At 41.3% G+C, this 17890-nt stretch overlaps 1 pseudogene; it reads right to left on the bottom strand.

The window, feature by feature from the left end:
• Window positions 1-434: 434 nt before the first annotated feature.
• The window catches only part of Klf4-ps1 (Kruppel like factor 4, pseudogene 1), a 54181-nt pseudogene continuing 36725 nt past the window's right edge, over window positions 435-17890 (bottom strand).

Raw genomic sequence — 17890 nt, 5'->3', positions numbered from 1 at the left:
ATTGATGAAATCCTAAGTGAATGTACATTGCTGAAAAGGAGCGTCGAAATGTCAATCACCTAAATGTCTGAGACACACTGAAAAGGTAAGATCTTCCTCTGAGCTGGTAAATGAATGATGCATCTTCAGAAAGTATCAAGTACTATTTTCTTTTCTAGGATTATTGTAGTTTGAATGCGTTACAATAGAGGTACCCTTCTATGAGGACATTGCCCCTCCCTTTTGATTGCATACAATAAATATTTTGAGATTCTGAGTTGCTGGTATGTCTCAAACAGAGCACAGTGCCTAATTATTCTTGCATTTCTGTACCTGTGTCTGGTTTCTTCATTCCACATCACCATAATTAGGTCAATCTCAGATTTGTGCAGGTGTTTGCATGCCAGGAACAGGTCTCATTAATGGTACCCAAAGAATACAAATTCACACAGGGCTCAATGTTTGGGAAACATATTAGTATGTAGTACATTCATATCACAACAACTGAGTTACATATGGAGAAAAATGGGGCAAGGGAACAGGTTTCTTCAGCAATCAGAAAATGAGGACCAAGTGAATACCAAAGCAGGCACATTTCAGGAATTATGTTCTTGTATTTAACCCTTGCTGTGTTATGCCCTACTTTGGGGTGCTTCCCTTCCCTCTCACTGAGCCTTTCATCCTGCTATGGCAAGAAGTTGATTACACCCTTGGCAGCTGCTCTCAGCCCCTGATTTGGTGCCGGGACTTTTCATGGTACCCTTCTACCTTGCTGAGCCTTTCAGCTTGTTGTTGTTAAGAAGTTGTTTATGCCCCTGTTTTGGGGCCAGGACTTTCCATGATGCAGATTTTTCTTGTTTTTCTGGTTGGGGATTTTCACCTGCTTTATTGTTTTTCCATGGCTTTTGCCTCTGGTATATAAGGAGATCTCAGTAACGCCCGGATGGCATTCTTTTAACATGAATGACCCAAGTATGTGTTTCTTCTTAAATCTTGCAGGCCTATGCCCGGTTCTCAGTGTCATGACGACGGACTCAAGCGTCATCATTGCTGGAAAACAATATTTGAGACATATGATCATTAGAGACCTGCTATCAAAACTAGAAGGACAATATGTGACCTTAAGTTATTTATTCAAACTTACAGAACAGTTTATTGCTTGAGTAAGATAAGCCTCAATCCTTAAACTGAGAAATATGTTCTAATACCATCATCTGGTTCCCTGTGGCAGGTCCTCACAGAGAACAACTACCAACCTTTATGTGTAGTGCAGCTTCTTTAAGATATTGAGGTGATATTCACAGCAGGTTGCAGAGAAGAAGGTGTATTCTATGGAACTGATCACGGTCTCCTTACTCTCTTTAGTTCATCTCTTTGACATGCAGGCTGGCAAATGCCTCAGAGCCCCCTAGCTCTGCCTCATTGGCTTGTAGTGGGCATGATTTTTTTCATTCTAGCACCCCTTGAGTGATGAGATTAAATATGCACACCTCCATGCCAGGGTATTTTTTTAAAAATAAATGTACCAGGATTCTCTTCATGAGGTCCTATGTATAGTCCAAGACAATTTAAAACCATGGGTTTTCTGGCGGGATGCCCATAGTTAATGAAAGATGTTTCTGGCTGGAGTCAGGAATGGCCCATTATGGAGGGATCCTCAGACTCAGTCCAAGATACCCTAAGGCTAAATTCTAGAACAAAGGAGATCTATGTGCCTCAGAGCGACAAAGGGCAAGGGATATGAGAAAAAACAGGAGACAGAAGTAAAGCAAGGCGGAGAGGACTTAGGCAGTACCCCACGAGCAAACTTGAGCCTTGGAACTGCAGGTAGGACCAACTTTTCCCTTGCAAGAAACCTGCCTGGTGAACTCAGGACACACAGAGGCAAAATTCCTCTAAGGCCGGGCACTTCCTGTGTTTATCGGAAGTCCCACACCGGTGGATCCCGGACCGCAGCAGCTCTCTGCTCCCAAACCCCGTGGGAGAGAGACCCCACCGCCTGATCAGGTGGGCACTCCTGAGGCTGCAGAGCGGAGGAGACCACCAACACTGCCCACCCCTGCCCACATCCCTGGCCCAAGAGGCAACTGTATAAGGCCTCTGGGTTCCCGTAGGGGAGGGCCCGGGAGCGGCAGGACCCCTGCGCCTGAGACACTGCCGGAACCTGAAGGAAACAGACCGGATAAACAGTTCTCTGCACCCAAATCCCGTGGGAGGGAGAGCTGAACCTTCAGAGAGGCGGACACGCCTGGGAAACCAGAAGAGACTGCACTCTGTGCACATCCAGGCGCCAGAGGAAAACACCAAACGTCATCTGGAACCCTGGTGCACGGAGGCTCCCGGAAGGAGCGGCACAGATTTTCCCGGTTGCTGCCACAGCAGAGAGGACTTAGGCAGTACCCCACGAGCAAACTTGAGCCTTGGAACCACAGGTAGGACCAATTTTTCCCCTGCAAGAAACCTGCCTGGTGAACTCAAGACACAGGCCCACAGGAACAGCTGAAGACCTGTAGAGAGGAAAAACTACACGCCCGAAAGCAGAACACTCTGTCCCCATAACTGACTGAAAGAGGAAAACAGGTCTACAGCACTCCTGACACACAGGCTTATAGGACAGTCTAGCCACTGTCAGAAATAGCAGAACAAAGTAACACTAGAGATAATCTGATGGCGAGAGGCAAGCACAGGAACCCAAGCAACAGAAACCAAGACTACATGGCATCATCGGAGCCCAATTCTCCCACCAAAGCAAACACGGAATATCCAAACACACCAGAAAAGCAAGACCTAGTTTCAAAATCATATTTGATCATGATGCTGGAGGACTTCAAGAAAGACATAAAGAACTCCCTTAGAGAACAAGTAGAAGCCTACAGAGAGGAATCGCAAAAATCCCTGAAAGAATTCCAGGAAAACACAATCAAACAGTTGAAGGAATTAAAAATGGAAATAGAAGCAATCAAGAAAGAACACATGGAAACAACCCTGGACATAGAAAATCAAAAGAAAAGACAAGGAGCTGTAGATACAAGCTTCACCAACAGAATTCAAGAGATGGAAGAGAGAATCTCGGGAGCAGAAGATTCCATAGAAATCATTGACTCAACTGTCAAAGATAATGTAAAGCGGAAAAAGCTACTGGTCCAAAACATACAGGAAATCCAGGACTCAATGAGAAGATCAAACCTAAGGATAATAGGTATAGAAGAGAGTGAAGACTCCCAGCTCAAAGGACCAGTAAATATCTTCAACAAAATCATAGAAGAAAACTTCCCTAACCTAAAAAAAGAGATACCCATAGGCATACAAGAAGCCTACAGAACTCCAAATAGATTGGACCAGAAAAGAAACACCTCCCGTCACATAATTGTCAAAACACCAAACGCACAAAATAAAGAAAGAATATTAAAAGCAGTAAGGGAAAAAGGTCAAATAACATATAAAGGGAGACCTATCAGAATCACACCAGACTTTTCGCCAGAAACTATGAAGGCCAGAAGATCCTGGACAGATGTCATACAGACCCTAAGAGAACACAAATGCCAGCCCAGGTTACTGTATCCTGCAAAACTCTCAATTAACATAGATGGAGAAACCAAGATATTCCATGACAAAACCAAATTTACACAATATCTTTCTACAAATCCAGCACTACAAAGGATAATAAAGGTTAAAGCCCAACATAAGGAGGCAAGCTATACCCTAGAAGCAAGAAACTAATCATCTTGGCAACAAAACAAAGAGAATGAAAGCACACAATCATAACCTCACTTCCAAATATGAATATAACGGGAAGCAATAATCACTATTCCTTAATATCTCTCAATATCAATGGCCTCAACTCCCCAATAAAAAGACATAGATTAACAAACTGGATACGCAACGAGGACCCTGCATTCTGCTGCCTACAGGAAACACACCTCAGAGACAAAGACAGACATTACCTCAGAGTGAAAGGCTGGAAAACAATTTTCCAAGCAAATGGTCAGAAGAAGAAAGCTGGAGTAGCCATTCTAATATCAAATAAAATCAATTTTCAACTAAAAGTCATCAAAAAAGATAAGGAAGGACACTTCATATTCATCAAAGGAAAAATCCACCAAGATGAAGTCTCAATCCTAAATATCTATGCCCCAAATACAAGGGCACCTACATATGTAAAAGAAACCTTACTAAAGCTCAAAACACACATTGCACCTCACACAATAATAGTGGGAGATTTCAACACCCCACTCTCATCAATGGACAGATCATGGAAACAGAAATTAAACAGAGATGTAGACAGACTAAGAGAAGTCATGATCCAAATGGACTTAACGGATATTTATAGAACATTCTATCCTAAAGCAAAAGGATATACCTTCTTCTCAGCTCCTCATGGTACTTTCTCCAAAATTGACCATATAATTGGTCAAAAAACGGGCCTCAACAGGTACAGAAAGATAGAAATAATCCCATGCGTGCTATCGGACCACCACGGCCTAAAACTGGTCTTCAATAACAATAAGGGAAGAATGCCCACATATGCGTGGAAATTGAACAATGCTCTACTCAATGATAACCTGGTCAAGGAAGAAATAAAAAAAGAAATTAAAGACTTTTTAGAATTTAATGAAAATGAAGGTACAACATACCCAAACTTATGGGACACAATGAAAGCTGTGCTAAGAGGAAAACTCATAGCGCTGAGTGCCTGCAGAAAGAAACAGGAGAGAGCATATGTCAGCAGCTTGACAGCACACCTAAAAGCTCTAGAACAAAAAGAAGCAAATACACCCAGGAGGAGTAGAAGGCAGGAAATAATCAAACTCAGAGCTGAAATCAACCAAGTAGAAACAAAAAGGACCATAGAAAGAATCAACAGGACCAAAAGTTGGTTCTTTGAGAAAATCAACAAGATAGATAAACCCTTAGCCAGACTAACGAGAGGACACAGAGAGTGCGTCCAAATTAACAAAATCAGAAATGAAAAGGGAGACATAACTACAGATTCAGAGGAAATTCAAAAAATCATCAGATCTTACTATAAAAACCTATATTCAACAAAACTTGAAAATCTTCAGGAAATGGACAATTTCCTAGACAGATACCAGGTATCGAAGTTAAATCAGGAACAGATAAACCAGTTAAACAACCCCATAACTCCTAAGGAAATAGAAGCAGTCATTAAAGGTCTCCCAACCAAAAAGAGCCCAGGTCCAGATGGGTTTAGTGCAGAATTCTATCAAACCTTCATAGAAGACCTTATACCAATATTATCCAAAGTATTCCACAAAATTGAAACAGATGGAGCCCTACCGAATTCCTTCTATGAAGCCACAATTACTCTTATACCTAAACCACACAAAGACCCAACAAAGAAAGAGAACTTCAGACCAATTTCCCTTATGAATATCGACGCAAAAATACTCAATAAAATTCTGGCAAACCGAATTCAAGAGCACATCAAAACAATCATCCACCATGATCAAGTAGGCTTCATCCCAGGCATGCAGGGATGGTTTAATATAAGGAAAACCATCAACGTGATCCATCATATAAACAAACTGAAAGAACAGAACCACATGATCATTTCCTTAGATGCTGAGAAAGCATTTGACAAAATTCAACACCCCTTCATGATAAAAGTCCTGGAAAGAATAGGTATTCAAGGCCCATACCTAAACATAGTAAAAGCCATATACAGCAAACCAGTTGCTAACATTAAACTAAATGGAGAGAAACTTGAAGCAATCCCACTAAAATCAGGGACTAGACAAGGCTGCCCACTCTCTCCCTACTTATTCAATATAGTTCTTGAAGTTCTAGCCAGAGCAATCAGACAACAAAAGGAGATCAAGGGGATACAGATCGGAAAAGAAGAGGTCAAAATATCACTGTTTGCAGACGACATGATAGTATATTTAAGTGATCCCAAAAGTTCCACCAGAGAACTGCTAAAGCTGATAAACAACTTCAGCAAAGTGGCTGGGTATAAAATTAACTCAAATAAATCAGTTGCCTTCCTCTATACAAAAGAGAAACAAGCCGAGAAAGAAATTAGGGAAACGACACCCTTCATAATAGACCCAAATAATATAAAGTACCTCGGTGTGACTTTAACCAAGCAAGTAAAAGATCTGTACAATAAGAACTTCAAGACACTGAAGAAAGAAATTGAAGAAGACCTCAGAAGATGGAAAGATCTCCCATGCTCATGGATTGGCAGGATTAATATAGTAAAAATGGCCATTTTACCAAAAGCAATCTACAGATTCAATGCAATCCCCATCAAAATACCAATCCAATTCTTCAAAGAGTTAGACAGAACAATTTGCAAATTCATCTGGAATAACAAAAAACCCAGGATAGCTAAAGCTATCCTCAACAATAAGAGGACTTCAGGGGGAATCACTATCCCTGAACTCAAGCAGTATTACAGAGCAATAGTGATAAAAACTGCATGGTATTGGTACAGAGACAGACAGATAGACCAATGGAATAGAATTGAAGACCCAGAAATGAACCCACACACCTATGGTCACTTGATTTTTGACAAAGGAGCCAAAACCATCCAATGGAAAAAAGATAGCATTTTCAGCAAATGGTGCTGGTTCAACTGGAGGGCAACATGTAGAAGAATGCAGATCAATCCATGCTTATCACCCTGTACAAAGCTTAAGTCCAAGTGGATCAAGGGCCTCCACATCAAACCAGACACACTCAAACTAATAGAAGAAAAACTAGGGAAGCATCTGGAACACATGGGCACTGGAAAAAATTTCCTGAACAAAACACCAATGGCTTATGCTCTAAGATCAAGAATCGACAAATGGGATCTCATAAAACTGCAAAGCTTCTGTAAGGCAAAGGACACTGTGGTTAGGACAAAATGGCAACCAACAGATTGGGAAAAGATCTTTACCAATCCTATAACAGATAGAGGCCTTATATCCAAAATATACAAAGAACTCAAGAAGTTAGACCGCAGGGAAACAAATAACCCAATTAAAAAATGGGGTTCAGAGCTAAACAAAGAATTCACAGCTGAGGAATGCCGAATGGCTGAGAAACACCTAAAGAAATGTTCAACATCTTTAGTCATAAGGGAAATGCAAATCAAAACAACCCTGAGATTTCACCTCACACCAGTGAGAATGGCTAAGATCAAAAACTCAGGTGACAGCAGATGCTGGCGAGGATGTGGAGAAAGAGGAACACTCCTCCATTGTTGGTGGGATTGCAGACTGGTAAAACCATTCTGGAAATCAGTCTGGAGGTTCCTCAGAAAATTGGACATTGAACTGCCTGAGGATCCAGCCATACCTCTCTTGGGCATATACCCAAAAGATGCCTCAACATATAAAAGAGACACGTGCTCCACTATGTTCATCGCAGCCTTATTTATAATAGCCAGAAACTGGAAAGAACCCAGATGCCCTTCAACAGAGGAATGGATACAGAAAATGTGGTACATCTACACAATGGAATATTACTCAGCTATCAAAAACAACGAGTCTATGAAATTCGTAGGCAAATGGTTGGAACTGGAAAATATCATCCTGTGAGCTAACCCACTCACAGAAAGACATACATGGTATGCACTCATTGATAAGTGGCTATTAGCCCAAATGCTTGAATTACCCTAGATCCCTAGAACAAAGGAAACTCAAGACGGATGATCAAAATGTGAATGCTTCACTCCTTCTTTAAATGAGGAAAAAGAATACCCTTGGCAGGGAAGGGAGAGGCAAAGATTAAAACAGAGACTGAAGGAACACCCATTCAGAGCCTGCCCCACAGGTGGCCCATACATATACAGCCACCCAATTAGACAAGATGGATGAAGCAAAGAAGTGCAGACCGACAGGAGCCGGATGTAGATCGCTCCTGAGAGACACAGCCAGAATACAGCAAATACAGAGGCGAATGCCAGCAGCAAACCACTGAACTGAGAATAGGTCCCCCGTTGAAGGAATCAGAGAAAGAACTGGAAGAGCTTGAAGGTGCTCGAGACCCCAAAAGTACAACAATGTCAAGCAACCAGAGCTTCCAGGGACTAAGCCACTACCTAAAGACTATACATGGACTGACCCTGGACTCTGTCCCCATAGGTAGCAATGAATATCCTAGTAAGAGCACCAGTGGAAGGGGAAGCCCTGGGTCCTGCTAAGACTGAACCCCCAGTGAACTAGACTATGCGGGGAGGGTGGCAATGGGGGGAGGTTTGGGAGGGGAACACCCATAAGGAAGGGGAGGGGGGAGGGTGATGTTTGTCCGGAAACCAGGAAAGGGAATAACACTTGAAATGTATATAAGAAATACTCAAGTTAATAAAAAAAAAAAAAACATACGAAAAAAAAATTATCAGAGCATAATGCGAAAATAAAGACAATAAAGAGCTTGCTAGATTAAAAAAAAAAAGAAGTAAAGCAAGAAGGAGAGGGGAGTAAGGGAAAAGGTAAAGGAGTATTTGTTCTTGGAGCAGGGCAGGAGCAAAGTACTTCCCCAAGACAGAGAAGAGACTGAATGCCTTGACTATAAGCAAAATGTGTGTTATAAAGGTAAAAGGTAAACCCCATGTGAGAATAAGACATTTAATTTTAATTGGGCTTTATAATTATGTAAGCCAACGGGGCTTTTGATTGCTGAAATTAAGAGCTGGACCTTGGAGCCTCAAGAAGAGGAAGTGTCCAAATAAAGGAATGCACCTTGGGGACTCTATTTTGAAATGTAATCTAATGGTTTTCAGTAAGGCATAGGGATGGGAAACAAGGGCAAAGATTGTCAGGACCATGTGTGCCATTGTCAGGCTCGCTACAGTCCCATCACTGAGGCAGAAGAATTGTTGAGAGTTGGACTTTCAAGTTAATCTATAGATCGAGACCCTATATAAAAAAGAAACCAACCAAAACAAAACAAAGCCAATAATACAACCTCCCCAAAAGTCGTTTGACTCCATTGCAGAACATTGTGTTACAATCACATTTAACAATGCTTAAAAGAATAGGTTGTGGGTCCTCTGAATGTGAAAATGTCCAGAGGCATTCATTTCTTAGAACTCAGGAGAAATATCCTCCTACTTACTGCCAGCCAGGGAGAAGGTCATAGAAACAATGCTAACTACAGTCATAGTAGGAATTGGTCACAACACAGGTTTGTAGTGAGAACTTTGGTTTCTTTGAAAAAACACATATTATGGTACTATGATTTTGTTTTAATTCCAGGTGTGTGATATGGTGCTACTAAAGATTGTGCATATCACCTGACTATGAATTGTCTCTTACTCCAGAAGGGTCATGATTTTGCCAGCTTCGGATTCTTTCTTCTATGATGTTTGGAATTCTGGTGACTATTCAGAGAGTATATTAATGCTAGAGGCCCAGGAGAGGGGTGGGTTGTTGTTTATTGGTTGAATCGTGTTGGTCACTTTTTATTAAATAGTCATGAACAAAGAAGAAACAGGAAGAAGAAATTTAATATCCTGATGATAAAAATCAAACTGGCCTCAAAGAGCTCAGCATTCCTACTCAGTAGTAAGTAACCTAATGATAACATCACCTCCCTATCCACTCTATCCTTTTTTTCTCTCCTATGTTAGATGGTTGAAAGAGTGGATAAGAATGGTAGAAAAAAAGAAGTCACAAAGTGGACAAAGTACAGCTACACAGAATGACTCGGACTGATTTAAAATTATGAATGTCCTTATGAGTTCAACACAAAGGTGGGAAAATCTCCCTAAACCAAATCACCATAGACCTCTATGTGAGCTGGGTGCAATTCCATGTGCAAAGAGCTCAGTTTGGCAGTATGATATAGTTGTCCTTTAGGGCACCCATCTAGATGTCATTTTCAGAGATATTGACTCTGTGAACTGCACAAATTCGCTCAGGAAAGGCTCACAGATTCTGGGCTAAGTATCCCCCGTTAAACAATCTTTTAATTCTAGGGTATACATAGTATCTACAATAATCTCTATGGTATATTTGAGAGGCATGGCATTCCAATCATTTAAAAGGAAACTTCTCAAGTACTGATGTTTGAGCTGACAGTGGATAGAACATTGGGCAAATGACTCCGTGTATGACTGTGAAAGATTTCTGAGAGCAATTGAAATGATCTCTAAGGAGGTCTTTAGGCACCTAGGGGAGAGCAAGAGACTAGTTCGCCACATAGTAATTTGGTTGACTGACAGGTATATAAGACTATATGCCGGTTCTATCTTGTATCTGCCTTCACCTGTATAATGACTTCATCCTACATGAGACCAAGGGATTTATATTTCCCAAATTCTCCTTGAGTAAAAGCAGTGTTCAACATTTCTGGCAGCCACTGGGCTGTAGTAAGAAGAGCACATTTCAACACCCGCGGATCCCGGCCCGCAGCAGCTCTCTGCTCCCAGACCTGGTGAGAGAGAGACCCAACCGCCTGGTCAGGTGGGCACTCCTGAGGCTGCAGAGCGGAAGAGACCACCAACACTGCTCACCCCTGCCCACATCCCTGGCCCAAGAGGAAACTGTATAAGGCCTCTGGGCTCCCGTGGGGGAGGGCCCAGGAGCGGCAGGACTTCTGCGCCTGAGACACCGCCGGAACCTGAAAGAAACAGACCGGATAAACAGTTCTCTGCACCCAAATCCCGTGGGAGGGAGAGCTAAACCTTCAGAGAGGCAGACAAGCCTGGGAAACCAGAAGAGACTGCTCCCTGCACACACATCTCGGACGCCAGAGGAAAAAGCCAAAGACCATCTGGAACCCTGGTGCACTGAAGCTCCCGGAAGGGGCGGCACAGGTCTTCCTGGTTGCTGCCGCTGCAGAGAGCCCCTGGGCAGCACCCCACGAGCAAACCTGAGCCTCGGGACCACAGGTAAGACCAAATTTTCTGCTGCAAGAAAGCTGCCTGGTGAACTCAAGACACAGGCCCACAGGAACAGCTGAAGACCTGTAGAGAGGAAAAACTACACGCCGGAAAGCAGAACACACTGTCCCCATAACTGACTGAAAGAGAGGAAAACAGGTCTACAGCACTCCTGACACACAGGCTTATAGGTCAGTCTAGCCACTGTCAGAAATAGCAGAACAAAGTAACACTAGAGATAATCTGATGGCGAGAGGCAAGCGCAGGAACCCAAGCAACAGAAACCAAGACTGCATGCCATCATCGGAGCCCAATTCTCCCGCCAAAACAAACATGGAATATCCAAACACACCAGAAAAGCAAGATCTAGTTTCAAAATCATATTTGATCATGATGCTGGAGGACTTCAAGAAAGACATGAACACACTTAGGGAAACACAGGAAATCATTAATAAACAAGTAGAGGCCTACAGAGAGGAATGGCAAAAATCCCTGAAAGAATTCCAGGAAAACACAATCAAACAGTTGAAGGAATTAAAAATGGAAATAGAAGCAATCAAGAAAGAACACATGGAAACAACCCTGGATATAGAAAACCAAAAGAAGAGACAAGGAGCTGTAGATACAAGCTTCACCAACAGAATACAAGAGATGGAAGAGAGAATCTCAGGAGCAGAAGATTCCATAGAAATCATTGACTCAACTGTCAAAGATAATGTAAAGCGGAAAAAGCTACTGGTCCAAAACATACAGGAAATCCAGGACTCAATGAGAAGATCAAACCTAAGGATAATAGGTATAGAAGAGAGTGAAGACTCCCAGCTCAAAGGACCAGTAAATATCTTCAACAAAATCATAGAAGAAAACTTCCCTAACCTAAAAAAAGAGATACCCATAGGCATACAAGAAGCCTACAGAACTCCAAATAGATTGGACCAGAAAAGAAACACCTCCCGTCACATAATTGTCAAAACACCAAACGCACAAAATAAAGAAAGAATATTAAAAGCAGTAAGGGAAAAAGGTCAAGTAACATATAAAGGGAGACCTATCAGAATCACACCAGACTTCTCGCCAGAAACTATGAAGGCCAGAAGATCCTGGACTGATGTCATACAGACCCTAAGAGAACACAAATGCCAGCCCAGGTTACTGTATCCAGCAAAACTCTCAATTAACATTGATGGAGAAACCAAGATATTCCATGACAAAACCAAATTTACACAATATCTTTCTACAAATCCAGCACTACAAAGGATAATAAATGGTAAAGCCCAACATAAGGAGGCAAGCTATACCCTAGAAGAAGCAAGAAACTAATCGTCTTGGCAACAAAACAAAGAGAATGAAAGCACACAAACATAACCTCACATCCAAATATGAATATAAAGGGAAACAATAATCACTATTCCTTAATATCTCTCAATATCAATGGCCTCAACTCCCCAATAAAAAGACATAGATTAACAAACTGGATACGCAACGAGGACCCTGCATTCTGCTGCCTACAGGAAACACACCTCAGAGACAAAGACAGACACTACCTCAGAGTGAAAGGCTGGAAAACAACTTTCCAAGCAAACGGTCAGAAGAAGCAAGCTGGAGTAGCCATTCTAATATCAAATAAAATCAATTTCCAACTAAAAGTCATCAAAAAAGATAAGGAAGGACACTTCATATTCATCAAAGGAAAAATCCACCAAGATGAACTCTCAATCCTAAATATCTATGCCCCAAATACAAGGGCACCTACATACGTAAAAGAAACCTTACTAAAGCTCAAAACACACATTGCACCTCACACAATAATAGTGGGAGATTTCAACACCCCACTCTCATCAATGGACAGATCATGGAAACAGAAATTAAACAGTGATGTCGACAGACTAAGAGAAGTCATGATCCAAATGGACTTAACGGATATTTATAGAACATTCTATCCTAAAGCAAAAGGATATACCTTCTTCTCAGCTCCTCATGGTACTTTCTCCAAAATTGACCATATAATTGGTCAAAAAACGGGCCTCAACAGGTACAGAAAGATAGAAATAATCCCATGCGTGCTATCGGACCACCACGGCCTAAAACTGGTCTTCAATAACAATAAGGGAAGAATGCCCACATATACGTGGAAATTGAACAATGCTCTACTCAATGATAACCTGGTCAAGGAAGAAATAAAGAAAGAAATTAAAAACTTTTTAGAATTTAATGAAAATGAAGATACAACATACTCAAACTTATGGGACACAATGAAAGCTGTGCTAAGAGGAAAACTCATAGCGCTGAGTGCCTGCAGAAAGAAACAGGAAAGAGCATATGTCAGCAGCTTGACAGCACACCTAAAAGCTCTAGAACAAAAAGAAGCAAATACACCCAGGAGGAGTAGAAGGCAGGAAATAATCAAACTCAGAGCTGAAATCAACCAAGTAGAAACAAAAAGGACCATAGAAAGAATCAACAGGACCAAAAGTTGGTTCTTTGAGAAAATCAACAAGATAGATAAACCCTTAGCCAGACTAACAAGAGGACACAGAGAGTGCGTCCAAATTAACAAAATCAGAAATGAAAAGGGAGACATAACTACAGATTCAGAGGAAATTCAAAAAATCATCAGATCTTACTATAAAAACCTATATTCAACAAAATTTGAAAATCTTCAGGAAATGGACAATTTCCTAGACAGATACCAGGTATCAAAGTTAAATCAGGAACAGATAAACCAGTTAAACAACCCCATAACTCCTAAGGAAATAGAAGCAGTCATTAAAGGTCTCCCAACCAAAAAGAGCCCAGGTCCAGATGGGTTTAGTGCAGAATTCTATCAAACCTTCATAGAAGACCTCATACCAATATTATCCAAACTATTCCACAAAATTGAAACAGATGGAGCCCTACCGAATTCCTTCTACGAATCTACAATTACTCTTATACCTAAACCACACAAAGACACAACAAAGAAAGAGAACTTCAGACCAATTTCCCTTATGAATATCGACGCAAAAATACTCAATAAAATTCTGGCAAACCGAATTCAAGAGCACATCAAAACAATCATCCACCATGATCAAGTAGGCTTCATCCCAGGCATGCAGGGATGGTTTAATATACGGAAAACCATCAACGTGATCCATTATATAAACAAACTGAAAGAACAGAATCACATGATCATTTCATTAGATGCTGAGAAAGCATTTGACAAAATTCAACACCCCTTCATGATAAAAGTCCTGGAAAGAATAGGAATTCAAGGCCCATACCTAAACATAGTAAAAGCCATATACAGCAAACCAGTTGCTAACATTAAACTAAATGGAGAGAAACTTGAAGCAATCCCACTAAAATCAGGGACTAGACAAGGCTGCTCACTCTCTCCCTACTTATTCAATATAGTTCTTGAAGTTCTAGCCAGAGCAATCAGACAACAAAAGGAGATCAAAGGGATACAGATCGGAAAAGAAGAGGTCAAAATATCACTATTTGCAGATGATATGATAGTATATTTAAGTGATCCCAAAAGTTCCACCAGAGAACTACTAAAGCTGATAAACAACTTCAGCAAAGTGGCTGGGTATAAAATTAACTCAAATAAATCAGTTGCCTTCCTCTATACAAAAGAGAAACAAGCCGAGAAAGAAATTAGGGAAACGACACCCTTCATAATAGACCCAAATAATATAAAGTACCTCGGTGTGACTTTAACCAAGCAAGTAAAAGATCTGTACAATAAGAACTTCAAGACACTGAAGAAAGAAATTGAAGAAGACCTCAGAAGATGGAAAGATCTCCCATGCTCATGGATTGGCAGGATTAATATAGTAAAAATGGCCATTTTACCAAAAGCAATCTACAGATTCAATGCAATCCCCATCAAAATACCAATCCAATTCTTCAAAGAGTTAGACAGAACAATTTGCAAATTCATCTGGAATAACAAAAAACCCAGGATAGCTAAAGCTATCCTCAACAATAAGAGGACTTCAGGGGGAATCACTATCCCTGAACTCAAGCAGTATTACAGAGCAATAGTGATAAAAACTGCATGGTATTGGTACAGAGACAGACAGATAGACCAATGGAATAGAATTGAAGACCCAGAAATGAACCCACACACCTATGGTCACTTGATTTTTGACAAAGGAGCCAAAACCATCCAATGGAAAAAAGATAGCATTTTCAGCAAATGGTGCTGGTTCAACTGGAGGGCAACATGTAGAAGAATGCAGATCGATCCATGCTTATCACCCTGTACAAAGCTTAAGTCGAAGTGGATCAAGGACCTCCACATCAAACCAGACACACTCAAACTAATAGAAGAAAAACTAGGGAAGCATCTGGAACACATGGGCACTGGAAAAAATTTCCTGAACAAAACACCAATGGCTTATGCTCTAAGATCAAGAATTGACAAATGGGATCTCATAAAACTGCAAAGCTTCTGTAAGGCAAAGGACACTGTGGTTAGGACAAAACGGCAACCAACAGATTGGGAAAAGATCTTTACCAACCCTACAACAGATAGAGGCCTTATATCCAAAATATACAAAGAACTCAAGAAGTTAGACCGCAGGGAAACAAATAACCCTATTAAAAAATGGGGTTCAGAGCTAAACAAAAAATTCACAGCTGAGGAATGCCGAATGGCTGAGAAACACCTAAAGAAATGTTCAACATCTTTAGTCATAAGGGAAATGCAAATCAAAACAACCCTGAGATTTCACCTCACACCAGTGCGATTGGCTAAGATCAAAAACTCAGGTGACAGCAGATGCTGGCGAGGTTGTGGAGAAAGAGGAACACTCCTCCATTGTTGGTGGGATTGCAGACTGGTACAACCACTCTGGAAATCAGTCTAGAGGTTCCTCAGAAAATTGGACATTGAACTGCCTGAGGATCCAGCTATACCTCTCTTGGGCATATACCCAAAAGATGCCTCAACATATAAAAGAGACACGTGCTCCACTATGTTCATCGCAGCCTTATTTATAATAGCCAGAAAATGGAAAGAACCCAGATGCCCTTCAACAGAGGAATGGATACAGAAAATGTGGTACATCTACACAATGGAATACTACTCAGCTATCAAAAACAACGAGTTTATGAAATTCGTAGGCAAATGGTTGGAACTGGAAAATATCATCCTGAGTGAACTAACCCAATCACAGAAAGACATACATGGTATGCACTCATTGATAAGTGGCTATTAGCCCAAATGCTTGAATTACCCTAGATCCCTAGAACAAACGAAACTCAAGATGGATGATCAAAATGTGAATGCTTCACTCCTTCTTTAAATGAGGAAAAAGAATACCCTTGGCAGGGAAGGGAGACGCAAAGATTAAAACAGAGACTGAAGGAACACCCATTCAGAGCCTGCCCCACATTTGGCCCATACATATACAGCCACCCAATTGGACTAGATGGATGAAGCAAAGAAGTGCAGACCGACAGGAGCCGGATGTAGATCGCTCCTGAGAGACACAGCCAGAATACAGCAAATACAGAGGCGAATGCCAGCAGCAAACCACTGAACTGAGAATAGGTCCCCTATTGAAGGAATCAGAGAAAGAACTGGAAGAGCTTGAAGGGGCTCGAGACCCCAAAAGTACAACAATGCCAAGCAACCAGAGCTTCCAGGGAATAAGCCACTACCTAAAGACTATACATGGACTGACCCTGGACTCTGACCCCATAGGTAGCAATGAATATCCTAGTAAGAGCACCAGTGGAAGGGGAAGCCCTGGGTCCTGCTAAGACTGAACCCCCAGTGAACTAGTCTATGGGGGGAGGGCGGCAATGGTGGGAGGGTTGGGAGGGGAACACCCATAAGGAAGGGGAGGGGGGAGGGGGATGTTTGCCCGGAAACCGGGAAAGGGAATAACACTCGAAATGTATATAAGAAATACTCAAGTTAATAAAAAAAAAAAAAAAAAAGAAAAAAAAAAAAAGACTATATGCCAAAGGTCAGAGTGACTGTGATGTGATGGATAACTGTGAGCTTCCAATGAAGCATACTAGAGTCTGATATTTCAAGTGACTGCACTATCTGCTGAGGCCATCATCATCCTGGTGGAACTAGGTTATTTCATAACTAGCCATCCTACTCTAAAGTAACAAGCAGGGGCTCAGAGTTGCCCATTAGGATAAGAGGGCCCTAAAGAAATATGATACCCATATGACTGTATGTCAGTGTGTCATTGATTCACTCTCCCAGCCTCTACACCTGTTCATTCTTCACCACAGACCCTGAGCCTCATGCCCAGTTTTTAAAATTTCCCATCCAATAAGCTCATTCATAGGATCTAAAATATGTATTTTACTTATAAAGATCAGAGCAGACTGGCACTTGTTCTCCCAGATTGAAAACAGAACAAACCTGGGGAGCTCTACAGGTCTAAATACTCCTTATGCCATGTCCTTTTCTCTTTCCTATTCCTTCACATTAGGTTAGACAAGGATGGTGCTGGCTTATGTCTAAATTGTCTCTGAATCAATTATCATGTCCTGAAGGAAGTGAATTGCTTACCTGATCTGGACAATGGTGGCAGGTCCCTATTCTCAGAAGGTATAGGCAGTCCCTCTAGTAGACTCAAAGTCTGAAGGTCACCTATGGCTCCAATGACACTTATACAATCCTTTCCCCTCCATCACTTAGCAGCTGTACCATCATGAAAAAGGTTCACCAGACTTGATTTTTCTCATCTTATTTAATTTTATGAGAAACTCCTTATTCAATATGCATTAAACTAAAGCTCCATGAAAGATCAAACAAACAAACATCCTAAACCCAGGAAGAATACCCCAAGACCATGTATAGATTCACCAAGTTCACGTATTAATTTTATTTTTAATTTTGTGTGTAGTTTTTTTTTTCAGTACAGGATTTCTCTGTGTACTCCTTGATATCCCAGACCCACTCCATAATCCAGGCTGGAGGGGAGCTCAAATATCTGCATTTTTCTTCCCCACCCCTAACCTACTGCAAGTGCTGGGATTAGAATCTTGTGCCACCAATGTCAGGCTCATTCATTTTTTAAATTTAAATTTATTTGCTTATTTATGCCTTGGCTTCATATT

This window comes from Rattus norvegicus, chromosome 5 (genome assembly GCF_036323735.1).
Source record: "Rattus norvegicus strain BN/NHsdMcwi chromosome 5, GRCr8, whole genome shotgun sequence".
Lineage (NCBI taxonomy): Eukaryota > Metazoa > Chordata > Mammalia > Rodentia > Muridae > Rattus > Rattus norvegicus.
The sequence above is the reverse complement of the archived record's forward strand: the minus strand, read 5'-3'. Positions and strand labels throughout refer to the sequence as shown.